Below are 21,092 nucleotides of genomic sequence, written 5' to 3'. Positions count from 1 at the left end.
ATATCACTTGGGGCCTCTGCACCTGTAGGCAAAGACCTGCCACGCTAAGGGGTCCTGAGGGAAATATTTCCCTCTAACCCTACACCAGGGGTAGCAGTGCCCTCTGACCTGGGGTTATTTTTACACCAGGCGATCACACAGGAGCGAGATCTCACAGTGTTTCCCCCAGCAGCTCCTCCTCTGTGCCCTGCCATTTCTGCCTCTTTGGTCCGGTCCGTCCCTCTCTAAGAGCAATTGAGAAGTCCTCCTATCCATTAAAGTGAGCACCGTCAATTTTCCCAGATGTCATTTGCTTCCTTTCTGGAGACTTCTGTTCCCTTAACGACTCTTTCTGTGGTGCTTGAAGTTCCCTGGCTCCTTAATATCTGCCACTTTGCCCTTTTCAAGAATCTCTGTGCTGTCACTCGCACTAAGTACCATCGTGTCTGAAACCTTTTTCCTCCAGCCCTGAAACTGACACTGTCTCTCTCATAACTGTCTCTGTAATTGATTTCAGTCTGGGTCTGGCTCTGGTGCGGCCGGGTCTTTCTCCATGAAGAAACAGCCATCTTGCAGTTGACAACCAGTTATCTTCCTACCTCAATTTACCCCTGACTTGGGGCAACAAGGCACTTTGTAGTTAAATAAGTTAAAATTCTGAACCCTTCCAACCTGGCCTTTGTCAAATCGCTTACTGTTTGTGCAGTGCAAGTAGTATCAGGGTCAACTCTTCCCTGCAGAGTTCAGGAGTTAAGGTTTGGATTTCAGACATTTATGCAACATCAACTCCCCTGCCCTTTGTCTTCGCCATTCCTCCAGGAAGCATGGTTTCTGTTGGTATATTATACACATGTCTCTTTTAAGAGCATCACATCATACATACTTAATCTATACACAACTGAGACACTAACAATATTCTTGTGTTGTTTCTAGATTTGGAAACTTCATCTACCTCTTTTAAATATCTCAAAGACCCCTTCAATCCAACACTTAACAATTGTGATCTTTCCCCCACCTTAGGAGGTAGTCCTGCAATCTTTTTATTGATTTGTCTCTATCTTGATTTTTAAATTAAGTCAATTTCTCGGATTCAGTAATAAATAGTGTTAAGGATTGTAGGAATAAGGTGCATATGAACAGGAAAAAGTTCAGGAAGAAGAATATGGATCATCAGATGGGCTGTATTCTCTGCTTTGGTGTGGAAAGCTACACAGCAAGGCATCTATTGCTGTTAATTAATGATGGCCCACCTCAAACAGGACCTCAATTCCTCCAGGAAATTTCACTATGTTACTCTCCTCAATGTATTCCTTGAATGAGACATTTTCCTCTGTCTTTAAACTTTGACCAACTCATCTCTTCTTTCACTGTCATTTGATAGTAACTCCTTAACCAAGGAAATAGGACCTATTAAGTGGGAAATCTCTCAGCTTTTGTTTACCAAACACAAACCAAGCTACTTGATACTCATCCTGTCTTCTTCAGTCTTGGTGCAATAGATCAGTAATTCTCAGACTTGAGCAGGCATCTGAATCTCCTGGAGGGCTGGTAAAATCACCCATTGCTGGTCCCCACCCTCAGGGCTTCTAACTTTAAAACATTTCCAAGTGGTGATGCTGCTGTTGGTCTACAAATCACACTTCGAGAAGCACTGTGATGGAGAACATATCCCTCATTGTCTGTGACACAAAGCCCTTCACCTGCACCCTGGCCTCCAACCTCTTCCCACTGTTAGTATTATCAAGATATTTATCAAATAATGTCATTCTTTCCAGTTCCATAAAATTATATACATACTAATGTTTGAAACAAACTTTTCTATGAACCCATACTCTTCCTAACTCTCCCTTTCACAGGTAAATTTCTTGAAAGACTTTTCCAACTGTTGGAACAGACAGCCATCCCCCTTGGTTCTCCCTTTGTGAGTATCTTCACAGTCTTCTCCTATATTTAGCCATTAGATTTGAGAGCCCTACAATCCTCCCCCACGCCTTCAACTCTTCTCTGTAATCTCTTCCCAGACAATTTCATGCTTCCCCAAGATTTTAATTACCACCTTGATGCTGATTACTCTCAAATATACCCACGCAAGAGCTCTCATGTGTTTTTCCTTATATGTGTAGCTAACAGTCTACTGCTTATCTCAACTTGAATAACCGTAAGCACCTCAACACAATAGCCCTAGACCCAACTGTCTGTCTGCCCTCTGCTCCCATCTGCACAACAGATTTGATCCATTTCCATTGTTCCATATCTCAGAGCATGGCTTCACCATCCAGTCAGTGATGCAACTTACACACCTAATTGCTTTGATAACTCACTCTTACACCATGTATTCAATTCATCATGTAGTGTGATTAACTTCACATTTTTAAACATTTCTCAAATCTTTCTACACCAATATCGATAGAATTTCAGTCTTCTACAGGTTTTATTTTCTTGTGTTCTATAGTTCGATGGTAATTTTCCTAGTATGAATTTCCATTTATCTTGCTTAAAATTTACTAAAACTCATAAATCCCAGGACAGCATATTTTGATCAATTCTAGAATACAGTCATTATCTATTTGTATATTTCTTCTATATATATTCTTTCATTCTGGATTCTGCTTAAATGTATAGTGAAATCTCTCATTCAATTGTTCTTTTTTTTAAGATTTCATTTATTTATATGAGAGAGAGCGAGCAAGAGAGCACAAGCAGGGGAGCAGCAGAGGGAGAGGGAGAAACAGGCTCCCCACTGAGCACAGAGCCATGACTCGGGGCTCAATCCCAGGACCCTCAGATCATGACCTGAGCCAAAGGCAGTCGGCCAGACTGACTGAGCCTCCCAGGCACTCCTGAATGGTTCTTCTGATTCTAGGACCCAGTTACACTGTGTGTGTGGCAGGGGTTATCCCACACCATCAAGTAATGCTGGGGACACCAGCTGGGTGTCCTACAATTCAATGCAATTCAATTCAACTCAATTCTGACACTATCTACCCAGAGACTGCATCAAGTTCCACAAGTTAAGGGCTCAGTCCTACAAGACTGTCCGCCACATGCTCAGATGCCAAACACAAGCCTAGGTTGTCACCTGTGCTTCTGACCTACTGCCTATACATCAGAGGTTCCCAAACCCTCTCCTTGGGTTCGATTAATCTGCTAGAGTGGCTCGCAGAACTCATAGAAACATTTTACCTACTAGATTACTGGTTTATTATTAAAGGATATAACTCAGGAACAGCAGCTGATGGAAATGCACAGGGCCAGGTACATGGGAAAGGGATGGAGCTTCCAGGCCCTCCCTGGGCATACCACTCTCCCTGCATCTCCACGTGTTCCCCAACTCAGAAGCTCTCTGAACCCAGTCTTTTGGAGTTTGTATGGAGGCTTCATCACATAAGCTTTGATTGATCAAATCACTGGCCATTAATGATTAATTTAACCTCCAGCCCCTCGCCCCTTTGTGGCGGGGGGACAGAAAGTTCCAACCCTCTAATCACAAGTTTGGCTCCAGGCAACCAGTCCCCATCCTTAGGTGCAGTCCAAAGTCACCTGAATAAAAGACATCTTTATTAATCTCATCATTTAGGTAATTCCAAGGGTTTTAGAAGCTCTAAACCAGGAACCTCGGATGAAGACCAAAGATGAGAAATATTCCTCGGTCATCTCTGAATGACCAAATTTATATTTTTTATAGATCACAACATTGCAATTGTCTATTTCTATTACTTTTCCCCCCATAATTATTATATTTTGCCTTTGGTGCTACATTCTGAGTTATTTATTCTGCTCTATACTCTGGAAAAGTAATTATTTTTCAGTTATGCTTAATCTGCTCATCTTGTGAATTTAGTGTGTGTATTATTTCAATTATTAATTTTTTAATTCCTAGAAGTTCTCTATTTTTTTTTTTTTTTTAAAGATTTATTTATTTATTTATTTGAGAGAGAATGAGAGACAGAGAGCATGAGAGGGAGGAGGGTCAGAGGGAGAAGCAGGCTCCCCGCTGAGCAGGGAGCCCGATGCGGGACTCGATCCCGGGACTCCAGGATCATGACCTGAGCCGAAGGCAGTCGCTTAACCAACTGAGCCACCCAGGCGCCCTAGAAGTTCTCTATTTTTTTCTAAATATGCTTGAACTCTTTGGATAGCTTCCTGTTCTATTATTATCCTCTTATTGCTTATATGTTTTATTTAAATATATTGAAATTTTAACATTTTTCATCTGAAAACTCTATGTGTAGGCTTTTGAAATATATTTTGTGATCTTTTTCATTAATTTTTGTTCACTATCATTCATGGTGGGGTTTCTACTTTGTTGATCTACCGAGCATTTTTTTTTAATTATGTGCTTGTATTTAATATAACTGTAGTTTTAGATATGGTTTTAAAATGTTTGACTCTGGATAAGAATTGCATCCAATTCTGTAATCACTATGGCATTGCTAACCTGGCACTTCTTTAAACTTAATTTTCAATATTTTGTGTGTGGGGGCAGGGCACATTGTTAATGTGACCTCAATTAGAAAATCCAGCCTAGGTTTGGGCTTAGGAATTCTCAAGGAATTCTCTTAGGAATTCTGTTTTCTTCTTATTTATCTAGATAGAATATTGAGACAGGTGCATATCTCCTCTGTTTACATCTGCATTACAGAGATTTTTTTAAAAAGCACCTTCCTTATTGTATTTCTTGAAACTAAAACAATCTTTGATACCTACTCAGTGTTCACTAAACACTTGGAGGATAAATGTTTAATACTGAGTAGTCACAATTGATGCAGAGAAACTGGGTCTATTGCTTGCAGAAGGAAGGCCCTGATGCCAAGGGCATGGAGACTTCACGAAACATCTCAGAGACTCAGTTTGGCAGGCTTCAAACTTAGAGGCTTTTTACCATCTGAAATATTTATGAGTGGCTATCACAGCATATAAATATGTATAGAAAGTTGGTTACAGATAAGAAAATATAACGGACAAATCTACAGGTTAATTAGAAGTTAATACATCTATCTCAACCTTCCTAAAGTGGAAAAATGGATCGATACTATTAGTAGAGTTTATCTTAGTGTATGGATAAAAATCAAACAGGCAGACGATATCTTTTATGATTAAAGTCATTAATCATAAAAGTTTTAAAGTAGTTTTAGCAGTTTTAAAATCTCAAAATCCTCTCCTGATAAACACAAACACACACCCCACACACAAAATATTTCCTTAATAAAATGAAGTCTATTTCAGGTCATTGGTCAAGCTCATACCTACCATATGATACTAAAATAAATAAAACATAAATAAGTTGAGTTGAATTTTAATAACTGGGAAACCCTTTTAAAGTAGTTTACATTTAGTTGCAAATTTACCACTCATACCAACCCAATGATAAAAGGTCAGCCAATATCTCTATTTTTACCACAGTTTTAACTGGGACTTCTAGAGATTAGGAAACTCTACCAAGGTCACACGGATATTTAAATGTCTAAGTTGACACTCAAATCTATGCCTGACTCCAAACTTATATTCTTCAACTGTATTCTATACAGAAAATTGTGGAATGGGGAAGGGGTGATCACCTTCTACAGAATTTTCGTAGAATCCAAATATAAAATGAAAATGTATTGCAAAGGATAGTCAACAAATCCATTGCTTTTCTACATATAAAGAATAGCTAGTTAGGGGCCCTGGGTGGCTAATCAGTTTAGTATCTGACTCTTGATTTTGGCTCAGGTCATGAGCTGCGGGTTGTGAGACCAAGCCTTACTTGGGGCTCCAGGCTCAGCGCTCCATACTCAGTGGAAGTCTGCTGAAGATTCTCTCTCTCCCTCTCCTTCTGCCTCTCTCGACCCCCACCCCGCCCCGCTCATGGGTTCATGTGCAAGTACACACATTCTCTTTCTAGAACAAATAAATCTTAAAAAAATCAAATAAAAAAAATAAAAAATAGCTAGTTAGAAGGGCTCATGAAAAGCAAACCATTCACAATAACTATGTACACATACAGAGAAAAGACAGTTTTAATGGGAGAAATACTCCAAAATCTTATTGAGAGATGGAAGATTGTTAAATGACAGAATCCTGAATGTTGTAAAATTTTTTGAACTTATCTCCTCAAACATGAGTCCTCAAATTAACATGTATTAATATTTTTTGTCTATTTCTATATAAGTCAGGGAACAATCTGGCAGAGACAACTAGCCCTGAGTATTTAAAGCCAGGGGACTCAATGCCCAGGGTGAGTTACACGGCAGCGAAAGAACAGCAACAGGAGCCCTTAGAGTGACCTGAGATTAGCAACAGCAGTGGGCAAAGCTGCTCTCGGGGTGGAAGGGTAACAGGAAGGGTTGGTTTTAGCAGAGCCCAGGAGTCTGACACATCTGACAAGCCAAAGAGGAGATCCACTGGTACTTCAGACACTGTGCAAAGCAGAGAAGGAGGGGAAGAAATCAGTCAGAGAGAGACAAATGCCATAGGATTTCATTTATATGTGGAATTTAAGAGACAAAACAAAGGAGCAAAAGGGAAAAAAAAAAGAGAAATCAAGAAACAGACTCTTAATTATAGAGAGCAAACGTGGTTACCCGAGGGGAGGTGGGCAGGGCTGAAATAGGTGATGGGGATGAAGGGGTGCGCTTGTGATGAGCACTAGGTGATGTATGCAAGTGCTGAACACTACATCGTACACCTGAAACTAACATTACACTCAATGTTAACACACCGGAATTAAAACAAAAATTTAAAAAGCCCCCCCCAAAATTTGCAATCTGCAGCGTGGTATTCTGTAGTATAAGCCCTGACTGCTTTTTGTTTTTGTTTTTGTTTTTCTTTTGTGATGCAAATGTCTGACTTAAGCTTTGATTTTGGAGGCACCCGCTTCAAAGAGGCTTTCACATAAAGACAGCTCTCTGAAATAAACACATTGCCAGCCAGCGGACTGGGTGAAGAGCCAGCCCACGGCCACCTCCGTCACCTGCCCAGGATCCTTTATTTTAGAGATATTGGCTGAGTTTGATAATTGGCCATTTGGGCCACTTGTTTTTTCCGTTCTCTTGCTTTAAATTCCTGCTCTTATGTTTTAAATTCACCAATAAAGAGTGAGTCCATGAATCCCTAGGCTCCCACACTCAACCCCGATTAAAGTAGTACCCCAGGCCTGTGAGTGCTCTCTCTCTCTCTCCCTCCTTGAACTCACTGTGTAGCCCCAAGTAATTTCCAGGACTTGTAAGTAATAAACCTTTTTCTTTTTTTTTTTCCAAAGTTTTCTGATGTTATTGCTGAAGATGTCTTGTGATCCTCAGAAACACAAGGGCTGATCCTGCCACCACATTGCTTATCAATAGACTGATACCTGCACACTGCAGACTCCCTCTTCCTGGGCACTGAAGTGCAAGCCAAGCAGGGAAGGTCAATAAAGTTGGCAAACCTCTTTGTTCTATGATTTTTCTTAATATGAATATACACACATATGTAATTGTCAACATTCAGTGTATACAATTGAATGTCCTTTGTGCCTTAAAATTATTGCAAGTGTTCTCCTCTACCATAATCTATTTTTCTGAAAAGTGTCTTTTTAATGATTGTCTTTTCTCAACATATCTCCTTTAAAAAAACAAAAACAAAAACAAAAACACAGCATTTTAAGTTTTATAATAATTTTAATGTATAACCTCAGTGTACAAAAACTTTGATTATTTTCTTACTGATTAACAAAGGATTCTTGGGTCTAAAGTAATAAATTTGTTAAGGCTTTTGATAAATTTTGCCAGATTGTCTGTCATAAGTGTTATAAAAATGTCCACTTTACATTTTAAATTTTGCCTCCTAACAATTCATAAAGGGCAAGGAAAGTACCTTCTCTTTCTACATGCCCCAATAGACTTATCTCAGAACATTGCACCATTTAGGGAGACTGCTTATCAGTCTCTCATCTAATGCATTGTACGTCTTGCCTTTATCATCACCAAGACCTCTATCTGGCTGAACGATTTTGGGAATGGCATTTAAACCTCATCATTTGGAAATACAGTTGATAAAAATGATGCCCTCTGGGTGGAATTCACCTCTTGCTCTTCTTACTTGCTTTCTTGCTAAAGATATGTGAGTTGGATCAGAAACAGCGATGGGCAGTTTTATCAATTTTTCCTTATCTAGCAGTGGTCAATGAGAGTGCTATTTGCACTGTATCTAATTGTTACAACAATACTCCATGAATGCATGTGGTCGTTCCTAGCTTGAAGGTGAGGAAACAAGTTCCAAAAGTTTTGGTTGCCCAAGATTACATATTTAGTTTAGCATTAATATTAATATTGTATTAGTGCTTTATACCAAACATCATGTGTAATCTTTCCACACCCCTGCAGAGTGTTATCCTCATTTTACAGACATCAAAACAGAAGTTTGAAAATGTTGAGAAACTTGCCTGAGGTAAGCAAAGCTGAAAAGTAGGAAGCTGGTTTCCCAGTTTGTATCTTTTTCTTCAAATTCATGCTGCTTCACATGATGTAGATAACAGTCACCGATAAGTGTGGATTTGCATACATAATTTATGATTTTTATATTTGGCTTCTCTATTGTGCAATCCTGTTTAGAGGAAAAGATATAGCAGAAAGCATGGAAGAGTATCATAAAATAAATAAGTGGATAATCCAGAGTTCAATATAAGAAGAAATTCTATATTCTATGTCAAGATGTCACTAGCATTACTTTAGTTCTAAATACTTTTCTTTCTTCTTAATCCTATTGAATATAGGATTTAAGTCCTACCATAAATGCACGTTTAGAGATGCTGGTCTAGAGTTCATTTTAGTGCCCCTTGTCTGTTTCATGCCAAATGTTAGGTAAGGTCTCTAGTTTTGTCACATATCGGTTTAGAAGCCTTTGTCCCCTTGCTAGAAAGGAGATTATTTTTTTTAATAAAAAATACTATGGATTCAGATAGACATGTTTTTAATTATAGCTTACCTCTCATTTTCTATGTGCACTTGGTCAAAATATTTAATCTCATTGGGCCTTAGTTTTCCTATTAAAAATGCCAAGGAGTTAAAGATAGCAAAGTAAATCCATTATTACTCCCTACAGCATAATTCAAACACATAGAAAACAAAACTGCAGGAACAAAAAACAGAATAACTTAAAAGAAAAATTCCTAAACCCATACCACAAATTATGAGTCACTTCTGCAAATTCTAATGGTTTTCTCAACATGAAGAAGCTTGCTGAGAGACAACAAACATTTCTCACACCTTCAGTAGAATGTGAGGTGAATAAAAGTAAGGGTCTCCTTCAGGAAGTGTTGGTCCGGTAATCACGTGACTAGAGCAAAGCCATCCGAGACTCAGCAAAACACGCAATAAGAGTGGAATAGGCCTAAAACAATCCAATGGCAGGGGCAAGAGATCTGCAGTTAAAACAATGGCACCCGCATTTTCCAACACCTTCTCCTGGGTGCTTCAGGCTGCCGTAGATCAAGTGGGATTGAAAATGGTGTATCAGTCAAGTTCAGTCAGGAAAAGAGAAACTATTATTTGTATTCCAGGGCTTACATTAACATTGGAAAAGCAATGTTGCCATTGAATCTAGGTTTCAATCAAGCTGATCCAGTAACTTTGAATCCAGAATCTCTGGTCAGTCTACCCATATCAATAAATTCATACCGACCCAAGTCTGCACCATCTGTTCCTCCTTCATCACCTACCCTTAGAATCCATTTTGATACATATTCCACAGGTTTCTACTTGTAAGAATTGACAAAATTTTGCAATATTATTGTATGTATGGGAACTCTTCTCAGACTTTGTATTTGTGTTCCTTGAGATTCACTGCAATTTGAGTCTAACACTGAAGCAATGAGTGGTGTGGAATTGGGTATTAAGGAGATTCAACTTGCCTGTGCAAGACAATTGCCCCTGGCAAGAGTATTATTAAGATCTTTAGTCAAGGGGCAGCAAATCTACTCAGATGGGGAGGGACATGTGGTTGTTTGTTTTGTTTTGTGGTTTAGTTTTGGGTTTGTTTGTTTGTTTTTTTGTCTCCCCTGGGATTTGGGAATTCACAATTCCAAAACCAATTATTATAGTTCCACTTATTTGCAAATTGTAGTATAAGAGACCTGAGGAGGGTATGAATTCCATTTACTTTGTAATTCAGCCACTTGTTGGATAAGACTTTGGATTTGGTTTCATGAAATACTTGCCCTATAACAATATAGAAGAGCTTCATAAAAAAAAAATGTCTATTTTCTATCCATGCTTAGAGCTGAAATCTCAAAGTCCCATGCTTGTTGCTTTTGTCTTCTAAGATCTTCAGCATGTTCAAAAGCAGCCTTCCCACCCCACAAAACTCGTATGCTTTGTTTCTATGATGTTTTTTTTTTTTTAAGATTTTATTTATTTATTTATTTATAGGACAGAGAGAGACACAGTGAGAGAGGGAACACAAGCAAGGGGAAGTGGGAGAGGGAGAAGCAGGCTTCCCGCTGAGCAGGGAGCCCGATATGGGGCTCCATCCCAGGACCCTGGGATCATGACCTGAGCCGAAGGCAGACGCTTAACGACTAAGCCATCCAGGTGCTCCTCTACGATAAGTTTCTAAAATCTCTATGGTATTGTCAAATCTCACATTCCATAGGCATTCAATTCCAGGCAACTTTAAGTAGTATGTTAAGAACTGTTCACTGATGATTATTTCTAAATGTAAGGCTCATAAATGGTTCTTTAACTTTTATCACATCATATTGTATCATAAGAGAAAAAGTTCTTTCCCTTAAATAGATTTCCAAATACTTACAAAGTAGGAATATAAACTCATGCCTAAATAGCAGATATAATCACAGAGCTGTCTCCCATCCCAACCTCACCCCACCCCAATAAATGACATCTACATTTCATAGAAAGTAAGTGCTATTAGTTATTCAAATGACTATATGTTTATTTTCTGTGATGTCACACTGGAAAAATATTCTCTGTGAGGAAAGGGACTTGATCTGTCTTATTAATATTTTTTATATATGTGGAATGCAAGGATAACTCTATATTATTTATCTAACACAACAAAGCCCTGTGGTTTTTTGTTGTTGTCTGTGATTTTATTAAAGCACCGGGATAGGACTCATGGGTAGAAAGAGCTGCCCACAGTTTCCTTTTCTTTCTTTTCTTTTTCTTTTCTTTATTTTCCCTCAAACCATTCCCTTGACCTTGGGCAAATTATTTCATTTCTCTAGGTTAGACCCCTCTTCTGTAAAATGGCAATTTTAATACCTGAAGCTTAATAGACACAACTAATAAGGAAATACTGTGTGAACACAAGAAATTGCTCATTGTATCTTCATTTATAATTGGTTGTTCAGTCTAAGCCTTGAGGCCTGGTGCTGGCTTCTTGGGTCATATTATAATCATTCCTGTCTTGTCCAATTTTCTGCTGACCCAGTTCTTTACCTACATTTGTTTGTGAACTGTTCTTTCCAGGCTGCCATCTGTTCTACTTTGACCTCTTTAAAAGTTTCAGGCATACATAACTCAGCAGCAGAAAGAACCATGGACACACTTATCTACAGTTTGCATTTATTAAGTATTTACTATGAGTCAGACGTATTTTAGCATGAGATAAATAGAGATATTTGACAAGTATAGATATATTTTAACGTTATATATATTTACTCTCATCAGATTATATTCATTATATCTATCTATATCTATCTAGATAAATATATAAATAATATACATCATTTCTATAATATAATCCTTTGAGAATAGGGTCCCATGGGTAAATGGTTTGTAAGTGGAAAGGAATTTAAACTCCTATAGTCAATTTCCATCTGTTTTCTTAACTACTAAGTATACTGTCTTTTTTATATACTAACCTTGATTTTTCACATTTTATATAATTTATTTTCATATAGAAGTTATGTTACTTCACCTTCTCTCATTTTCAGTGACTAATTGTTTTACTCTTTTCCCTTGATCCTGACCTTGAATTTCCCTAGAATGTCATTCCCCAAATTCCCTTCCACTCCACAAATTTAAATCACAGGTAAGAGGCACATTTTTTCCATGAATTCCTTGTCCATGCCACCTTTTGTCCTTGCTGATCAGGAGAGGAGTCTCAGACATCATTTTTGAGTCATTATTAGAATCATCCCAAGAGGATCTTTGGTTTTCTCTGGTCTGGTCTTGTGCCTTTACTCTTTGACAAACCCAACTATTAAAATATCTCTAATAGACCTACTTTCCTCAGTAATTCTATTCAAGGAGTCAGACTCCTGCTAAACCAAATTCATAATTTATTTAGCCAGATGACACTTACTACTTCCCAATGAGAAAATAATTGCCCTTCTCAGAAGAACCTCATGGTGTAGAAAAGCTATACAGGATGCCAAAACCATGATCCCAAGTTGACTGGGTGAGTACAGAAGTAGATCAAGAAGAATCAAATGGAGATGAATGGCTTAATGACATACCAGTACAAGAGCCCGATGCATCCATGTCTACAACTGAGAGCAACTATTGTAGAAACCAAATAGTGGGAGTGAGAGCTGTCTTGTCCAATACCAGTGCTTTTCTCTCCCTCATTTTATGTCCTCTGCTGAAAGATCCCCCTTTTGTAGATACATTATTTGTTTAGCTTTCCTAAAACTAAGATATCCATAGGCCTTTTGGGGGGATCTGTTTTACCTTTGCTTTGTGATTGAGATAATGCATCTCTAACTCTTTAAGAGAGTTTCACAGCTCTAGGGTGAGCACACTGACTCATAGCTCATTGTCAGTCTGTCACCCCTTCCAAGGTGTCACTTACCTAATTCCCCTGACATATTTATGTTGGGTATCTGGCTATTTTTCCTGAATCCACAATCTAAAAAGATGCATTTCAACACAACAAAATATTTGCAGCTTTGCCTCTTCCTGGATAAGGAGGTGTGATTTTCTAGTCATAGCTTTGGCCCCAATTTTCTGAGCCTTGTGGCAAATCACAGCTATGTTTGCAGCTCACTTTCTCCACAGGGAAAAAGGATATTCAACCAGATAACTACTATATTTATTCTCAAATTGACTTATGTAATTCAACTTGGTATCCTAGGGTCTCCTTCAGGGCATCAGATTCAACATGACAATTTAATAATAATTAAAATAAGAACAAGTAATATAGTGTCTGTTACACAGGCAGGGTAAGTGTAGAATCTTCATTAAATAGATGAGAAAACTGATGGTAATGTGTAATTTTCCAAAGATGGCATTGTTTGAAGAAGGACCATCAGAATACAAATTGTCTTATCCTAAGGCTCTTGTCTCACCATTATATTCCAATTAGTTTCTCCTTCTAACTACCAAATGTGATATTTTGGACACACAAATGATTACAGCATTAACCCCATCTATCTGCTCAAATCAGTAATCAGATATTTAACTTGGGCAATTCCTTTTAGAAAAGAACACAATTTGAAGGTTCCAAAAGCAAAACCAAGAAAGAAAGAAACAAAAACATTTAAAAAAATAAATGAAAAATATTTCATATCCCCTACAAAGACTTGAGAAAATATATGTTTCTGCTGAAAAGAAACTCAATACGCTTCAGATTCAGTCTGTTCTTAGAGAAAGGTATTGTCCATTGACAAGGTGCTGGTGATCCAATGTTACCAATGAAAACACAGTCAAAGGACAAATTAATCTGACTTTCCTAGAAGTATAAAATCAAATAATCTATACGAACATAGGAAAAACATCATTCAATTGTTGATGTCACATAATTCAATTACTTTGGATGTTAAAAACATGGGGATAATTTAAACTACACATATTCCATGTCTTAGAAACCTGCAAATCTTATTTATATTTAAATATTAGCATTTGAAAAAAACGAAGTCAAAGTAAATCAGATACTGACTGAAATAAATAATTTTCTATAAAAAAAAAATCCCAAAAACTTAGAGTTGTATTTTGCAGAAAGTTTTTTAAAAAAGTCATATTTTGTGTTTCGAACTGGAAATCATTGCTTATAAACAAGAAATTTTTTTATTTTTTAGAGAGAAAGAGTGCAAGTGGGGTAGGTGGGGAGGGGCAGGGGAAGAGGGAGAAATAGAATCCCAAGCAGGCTCCACGCCCAGCACAGAGACCCACATGGGGCTCCATCTCACAGCCTTGAGATCATGACGTGAGCCGAAATCAAGAGTGGGACATTCAACCGACTGAACCACCCAGATATCCCAAACAAGCAAATTTTTTTTTTAAATGGAAATATTTGATAATAAAACTACATAAAGTTTATAAAATGTTTTAAAATGCTTTGCATACATTCTAATTTGTGGTCCCCAGAACAAGTATACTAAGTAGATGAGGAAAGTGAGACTTCTTCCTTATATGGAAAAAAAGGTTTTCTGTGTCATTCTTTGCTGTGATTATGTATTTAGCTGTGGACATTCATAGCCTTCTGGTCAGAACACTTAATTCCTAATTATAATTCCAGATCCAAACTACAGATAGTCCTTTATCAAGCCTTCTTTGGATTTCCCAGAAAATTTATTACATCTGCATTTATCATTTATCATCATTTTATGCAAATTCACTCTGTTATTAATGCATCACACTGTAATTATTGCATTAATATTTTTATATTCATTGATACCATCCCTGCTCCAGAAAGTAATTAAGTTAGTTTATGCAAATGCTTTAAATATAAAACTTTGGAATATTTGAAAAATTCAAATGGCAAATAAAATGAAAGGGGGGGTGATGAAAAAAAAAGCCATTAAAATAATAATAAAAGAAAACTTATTATAGTGACCTAATATGTTTGCTGTCAATGAGAGGAAAATTTTTTTAAAAAATCAATTATGTAATTTATTATATCCAAAAATGCAGGGAAAAAGACTCAGGGGGAAAAAAAAAGAAGATCCTTTGCAGAATTTGAAACCAAAATATCTCTGAGCTCTCTGGCACCTTTTTTGGTTTTGTGTCTCTCTCACCCTAGACTAGACTCTGAGTTCCTTGAGGCCTAGGTGAGTTCCATTTGCCTGTCAGAGGAGAGACTGATGTTGTTAATAGTTTCTCCCTCAGTGCAGCAGAGGTAACAACCACCCTGTAAAAAACCCACAGCTAACTTTAGCAAGACTGCTGATCTCCTCAGGCTCTCCTTCTCTGCCTCTTTAGTCCTAAATTCTCCTGTTCTATATGAGAGTTCCTTGACTGTTGCCTTTACATGAATTTTTCTTCTTTGCTTGGTTCCATCAGCTTGACACCTTGATTGTTCTGTCTACTGAGCTTCAGTTTCACTCATGGATACTACCTTTTATTTTTTTAAAAAAATATTTATCTATTTATTTAAGAGGCAGAGAGACACAGAGACACAGAGAGAGAGAGAGAAACTTTAGCAGACTCCTTGCTGAACTGAGTCCAACGTGGGGCTTGATCTCAAGACCTGAGACTATGACCTGAGCAGAAACCAAGAGTTAGATGCTCAACCAACTACGCCACCCAGGGGCCCCCATGGACACTACCTTTTAGATAACACTTGGCCTTAAACCAAATCCCCACTTACCATGAGCAGGGCTAGATTATGATGAATGACGAAGAGTAAAGTACAGCAAAGTGCCGTACTCCCCACAACTAGCCAAATGCTCATCATAATAGTAGATATTTAACAAAAGTGTGTTGGCCATTGGCTCTTTCTTAAAAAATTCAGTGATTGGTCTAAGACCTACAGAATGCAAAGAGTTCATTGATGAATTTGCAATGACATATCATTGTTATCATGTTTTCTGTGAGGTTGTATGGTCATATTTCACTTTTTCTTCCTTAACATGTCTGTTGATGTCTTTCCTACCTTTTCTTAGCCTGCTGTCTGTTTCTTAATGAATTTTAGGAGTTCCTTACGTATTCTTTTAGTAGTTATATTCAATTAAACCTATTGTATTTGTCAATGGCTTGTCTTCTTACTTGTTTGAGGGTATCTTTGTTTTTCTTTGATATATCAGTTTTCCATTTTAATGAAGTGAATTTTATCTTCCCTGAATAGTTAGTGCTTTTTGTGTCCTGCTAAATAAATCTTCCTCTATTCTGAGAATAGTCATTCTTGAAATTTAGCATGCATCAGAATCACCCAGAAGGACTGTTAAAATGAAAATTGCTAGACCCCACCCCCAGAGTTTCTAATTCACTAGGTTGGGGTGAGACCTGAGAATCCGCATTTCTAACAAGGTCCAAGGTGATGCTATTGCTGCTGATGATCTAGGAATCGCTCTATGAGAAACACACCCTTAGATCATTAGGATAAGCTTATATAGTACAAAGCATATTTACATTTAGACTGTTACTGAATTGGATAGCTATTTATTTTTGGTGTGAGGTACATATCTATTTTTGGTTCCTATATTTATACCAATAGTCCCAGCAATAGTTATTGATTGGATCTGTATTTATTCCCTAAAATTTGAAATGCCATGTCTGTGATTGAATATATAAATTCAATATAGATATTGATATCAATATATATATTATAAAGAGAATCTCTCTAATTTCTTATGAATATTTTATATTGAACTTTTAATCTATATTTATAAGTGATACCTGTTTTATAATTCTATTTTTTTAAGATTTATTTATTTACTTTTATATACAGAGAGAGAGAGTGAGAGAGAATGTGCCAGCAGGGATGGGGTCAGAGCAGAGGGAGAGGGAGAATCTCCAGCAGACTCCCCACTGAGTGTAGAGCCCGACATGGAGCTCGATCCCACATCCCCAAATCATGACCCCAGCTGAAACCAAGAGTTGGACGCTCAGTAGACTGAGCCACCAAGGCACCCCTACAATTCATCTTGTATTCTCTTAATCCTATTCTTATTTCAAGGTTATGTCTTTCCCATAAAATGAATTAAGTAAATCACTCTCTTGTTCTAAAACGTATTGCGTAGGAGAGAAAAAATCTTTTTCTTGGTTAATTGTTAAAACTCACCTTCAAAAATAGCATTTTAAATAAAATAGATTAAAATTAAAGTTCAAGGACATGAGAGACGATGGACTCTGAAAAACAAACTGAGGGTTCTAGAGGGGAGGTGGGTGGCAGGATGGGTTAGCCTGGTGATGGGTATTGAGGAGGGCATGTTCTGCATGGAGCACTGGGTGTTATGAACAAACAATGAATCATGGAACACTACATCTAAAACTAATGATGTAATGTATGGGGATTAACATAACAATAAAAAAATTAAAAAAAATTAAAGTTCAAGGAATCATATTGATAATAAACAAATAAATAGGGAAGAAGAGGGAGCTCTTAAAGAAGAGACTAGAAAATCATCATTAGAACATTACAATAATAATTGCTTCAAGTATAACCCATCAGTGGGTTCTATAGTTTTTGGGTGAAATTTTGAGGAGGAACAGGATATTTGCATAGTCTAAAATTAGCTCAGATATTTATTAATTATGAACAGGAAAGTAGTAACTTTACAGAGGAGAAAATCAATATGCACAGCCTTAAATAAGTGATCAAGGTAAATTTCAGTAGGAATAAGCTATATTGACATCATGTACTTCCTGATATGATAGAGTGAGAAAGGCATATCACTTTGTTGGCCTAGCCAAAAAATGCATAAATCCAACCTTATTATGAGAAACATCCAACAAATCAAAATTGTGGAATAATCTTAAAAACTTGATCAATATTCTTCAAAAATGTCAAGGTCATGAAAAACAAGAAATAATTTAGGTCCTTTCATAGATTAGAAGACAGTAAGGAGGCATAACAAATATGAGACACAGAAGTACATTAGTAGAAAAACTAGCAAAATCTGAATAAAATTTGGTAACTGATGTTGTACCAATGTCAATGTCTTAATTTTGACAAGTCTACTATGGTTATGTAAGAGGTTAACATTACAGAAAATCTGATGAAGAATGTACAGAAATTCTGCAATACTTTTACAATTTTTCTGCAAGTTTAAAACTATTTAAAAATGGAAAATTTAAAAGAATAGCTGTTTTATCCAGGGGTCTTTGGTGAGGAAGAATTTTGGTTACCATTTTAATCACTTTTTAAAAATTCCCTCTTTTGATAACACAATTTTATTTTAAGGTAATTTCTTTTTTTTTTTTTAATAGATTTTTATGTATTTATTTGAGAGACAGAGAGAGAATGAGTGAGAGAGAGCATGAGAGGGGGGAGGGTCAGAGGGAGAAGCAGACTCCCCACTGAGCAGGGAGCCCGATGCGGGACTTGATCCTGGGACTCCAGGATCATGACCTGAGCTGAAGGCAGTCGCTTTACCAACTGAGCCACCCAGGCGCCCCTATTTTAAGGTAATTTCAAATCTCACAATGAAGCTACAAGAACAGTACAAAGAACTCCCACATACCCTTTGTCCAGATTCACCACCTGTTAATTTGCCACATTTATACTCAGTAATAAATATAATTAATTTTTCTTTTTCAATCTATCGTGTTCTTAGAGAGAACTCTTAAGTCTCTCACTATGTTTATGGAGTTACGTAATTGACTATATCCAGCAACTCATATCTCCTTTACCAGAACTCAGTCTCAAGGCCACACTTCTCTGCAAGAGAGCCTGCACAATGTGGCTTTCACCAGGAGCGGTAAAGTGCCAGCCTCCATGTGATTGTGGAAGGGGGCAAACGGGTAGAGGTAGAGAATAGCGTTCTCTTCCATGCAGGTTTGTTTCGTTCCCATCCCTTTCCCCCAGCCCCGACCCCACACCACCACCATCCTGGTACCTACCAGAGGTGGGAAACTGACATGGATGGAGACAGAAGTCAGAAATCTGTGCTACTCTCTTCCTTTTTATTTTATCCAACAAATAGGTCTTTTCTCTTTCCAAAAACCTGGTAATTAAATAAGTGTTCTGTATCAAGCACTCCATTCAATGGCATCCCATACTTAAGTTTCAGAGGGTATCGAATAATCCCTTGCCTTCAGTTCTAAATGATCAACTGAATAAGAAAGGCTACTCATAATGATGATAATAATATTACAAACAATAGTAGTGACTTATATTTATATAGCTCTTACTATGCGCCAAGCTTTAAGTCCATTTATACATATGTATTTATTTAAACCTCACCAAAGTCTTACAAGCTAGCTACCAGTGCTCTTCCCATTTCACAGGCAAAGGGCTTGAAACATTTAGATAATGGATTCCAAGCTGCACATCCAAACCACAGTAGAGCCAAAGCTTCTAGCCTGAGCACTCTGTCTAGCTCTAAAGCTTGAGTTCCACCTGTAATGCTGTAACCATCCCAGAAAGTCAGAGTGTGGAGGGATTGGCCAGAATATCAGGCTGATGCATAGATATGCCACTCTGAGCCTCTTCTCATTTTCTTGGGATGGAGAACCCCTGAAGGGGTTATGCGGGCAATTTCATGATACATTCTGCATTGGTGAAGAATCACAGTGCTAGGGGATAATTACATGACTGTTGTCCCATTAAACATTACACTTCACCACATTTTATTTCCCATTTTCAGTAAGATTCAAAATGAAAAAAAAAAAGTTGAGGCAGAAGTGTTGAAGGTGGATCAAAATGGGGAGAAGTCTAGAGGCAGGTTGTACCAACAGTTCAAACAAGATATCAAAGGAGACAAATTTCATCATCAAGTGGGAAAGGATATAGGGAGTGCAAATGACAAGAATAAATCAGAATGTGGTGGCAAATTGAAAGGCTGTATAATGGTTAAGTAACTTGCTAAAGTTCACACAATGGTGTGCTGGTAAACCAGCTCTCTGAAGGGGGCGGGGGCAGAACCATGATGTGCAGTCTGTTAATTTCTGTAGTGTAAACACTACCACCACAGTTAATTTCAAGATATCAATCTGATAAAATCAAACATGGAATTGGAAGAGATGCACATAATGGGCTCTCAGGAGCAAGCTGGTGGGTTTTGAGTGCAAGCTGGATGCGAGCCACCTGCCATGATGGCCACGGGGGCAGACACCATCTCTTCAGCACCGTAGTGCTCTGTATTATGTAGACCTGGCCCTAAAGTGGGTTGTTGCCACATTTAGGAGCCTTATGAACGAGCTCAAGTTCTCGTCCTTTCTAAACGTCAACTTCCTCGTCTTCAAATTAGGGTTAATGCCTACTTCAGGGAGTTATTTTGAAAGTTAAATTACAAAACACCAATAGGAAGGCCAGGTGCTTGGCACGGTGAGCCCTCAGTGAACACATTAATATTATTGTTGTTATTCTTCAGGAAGCAGGGGAGAATATAGATCCTGCAAGAAATAATTCAAGTGAATTCCAGTACCCCTGACTATAGTGGACCCAGGTGATGAAGAGCATGGAGTCTGGAGTTACAGGATTTGCATCTGAATTCTGGTTAGATTACTTGCTAGTTTTTTGACTGTGGGCTATTTATTAACCTCTCTCTGACTCAAGTTCCTCATCTACAAAATGGAGGTAATGACAGTATCCACCACATCAAAGCATCGTGAAGGTGCAACAAGTTAAGGTGATAGAATGAACTTAGAATGGCGCCTGGCACAGAGTTAAGACTTTATATATGTTTACTGTGCTTGTTTTTATTTGCAATCAATGACAAACATTGATTCTTCTTTTTTTTTTTTTAAGATTTTATTTATTTATTTGACAGAGAGAGACACAGCAAAAGAGAGAGCACAGCAGGGAGAGGGGGAGAGGGAGAAGCAGGCTTCCCGCCGAGCAGGGAGCCCGATGCGGGGCTCGATCCCAGGACCTGAGCCGAAGGCAGACGCTTAACGACTGAGCCACCCAGGCGCCCCAACATTGATTATTCTTAATATAACCTTTTCAAGAGAAGGCTTCACCTTCTAACTCACCAGTGGTAATTAAAAAGGTAACTACTGCTTTCCCAGGTGAGGAGCTGAGCTGAGCTGAGACATGCTGAAGACAGGAAAGAAAACTCACATTTTTTTTTTTGTTTTTAACAGAATCTAGGAGTGGAAATTTGGACAAGAGAACAAATATAAATGTGAAATTTCTGAACCAAAATACATTTTAAGGAGTCATTCCATGACTCTAGGACTTCAAAGACACATCAAGAACACAAAAAGAATCAGAGAGTGGAGAAAAAAGTATTTGGGATCCTGCAAAAACGTCTTCGGAGGAGGCTGTAGCTGGACTCTGCATCTCTTCCTTGGCCTGAAAGGATGCAG

The sequence above is a fragment of the Halichoerus grypus genome, chromosome 10, assembly GCF_964656455.1.
Source record: "Halichoerus grypus chromosome 10, mHalGry1.hap1.1, whole genome shotgun sequence".
Taxonomy (NCBI): Eukaryota; Metazoa; Chordata; class Mammalia; order Carnivora; family Phocidae; genus Halichoerus; species Halichoerus grypus.
This window is presented reverse-complemented; position numbering follows the sequence as displayed.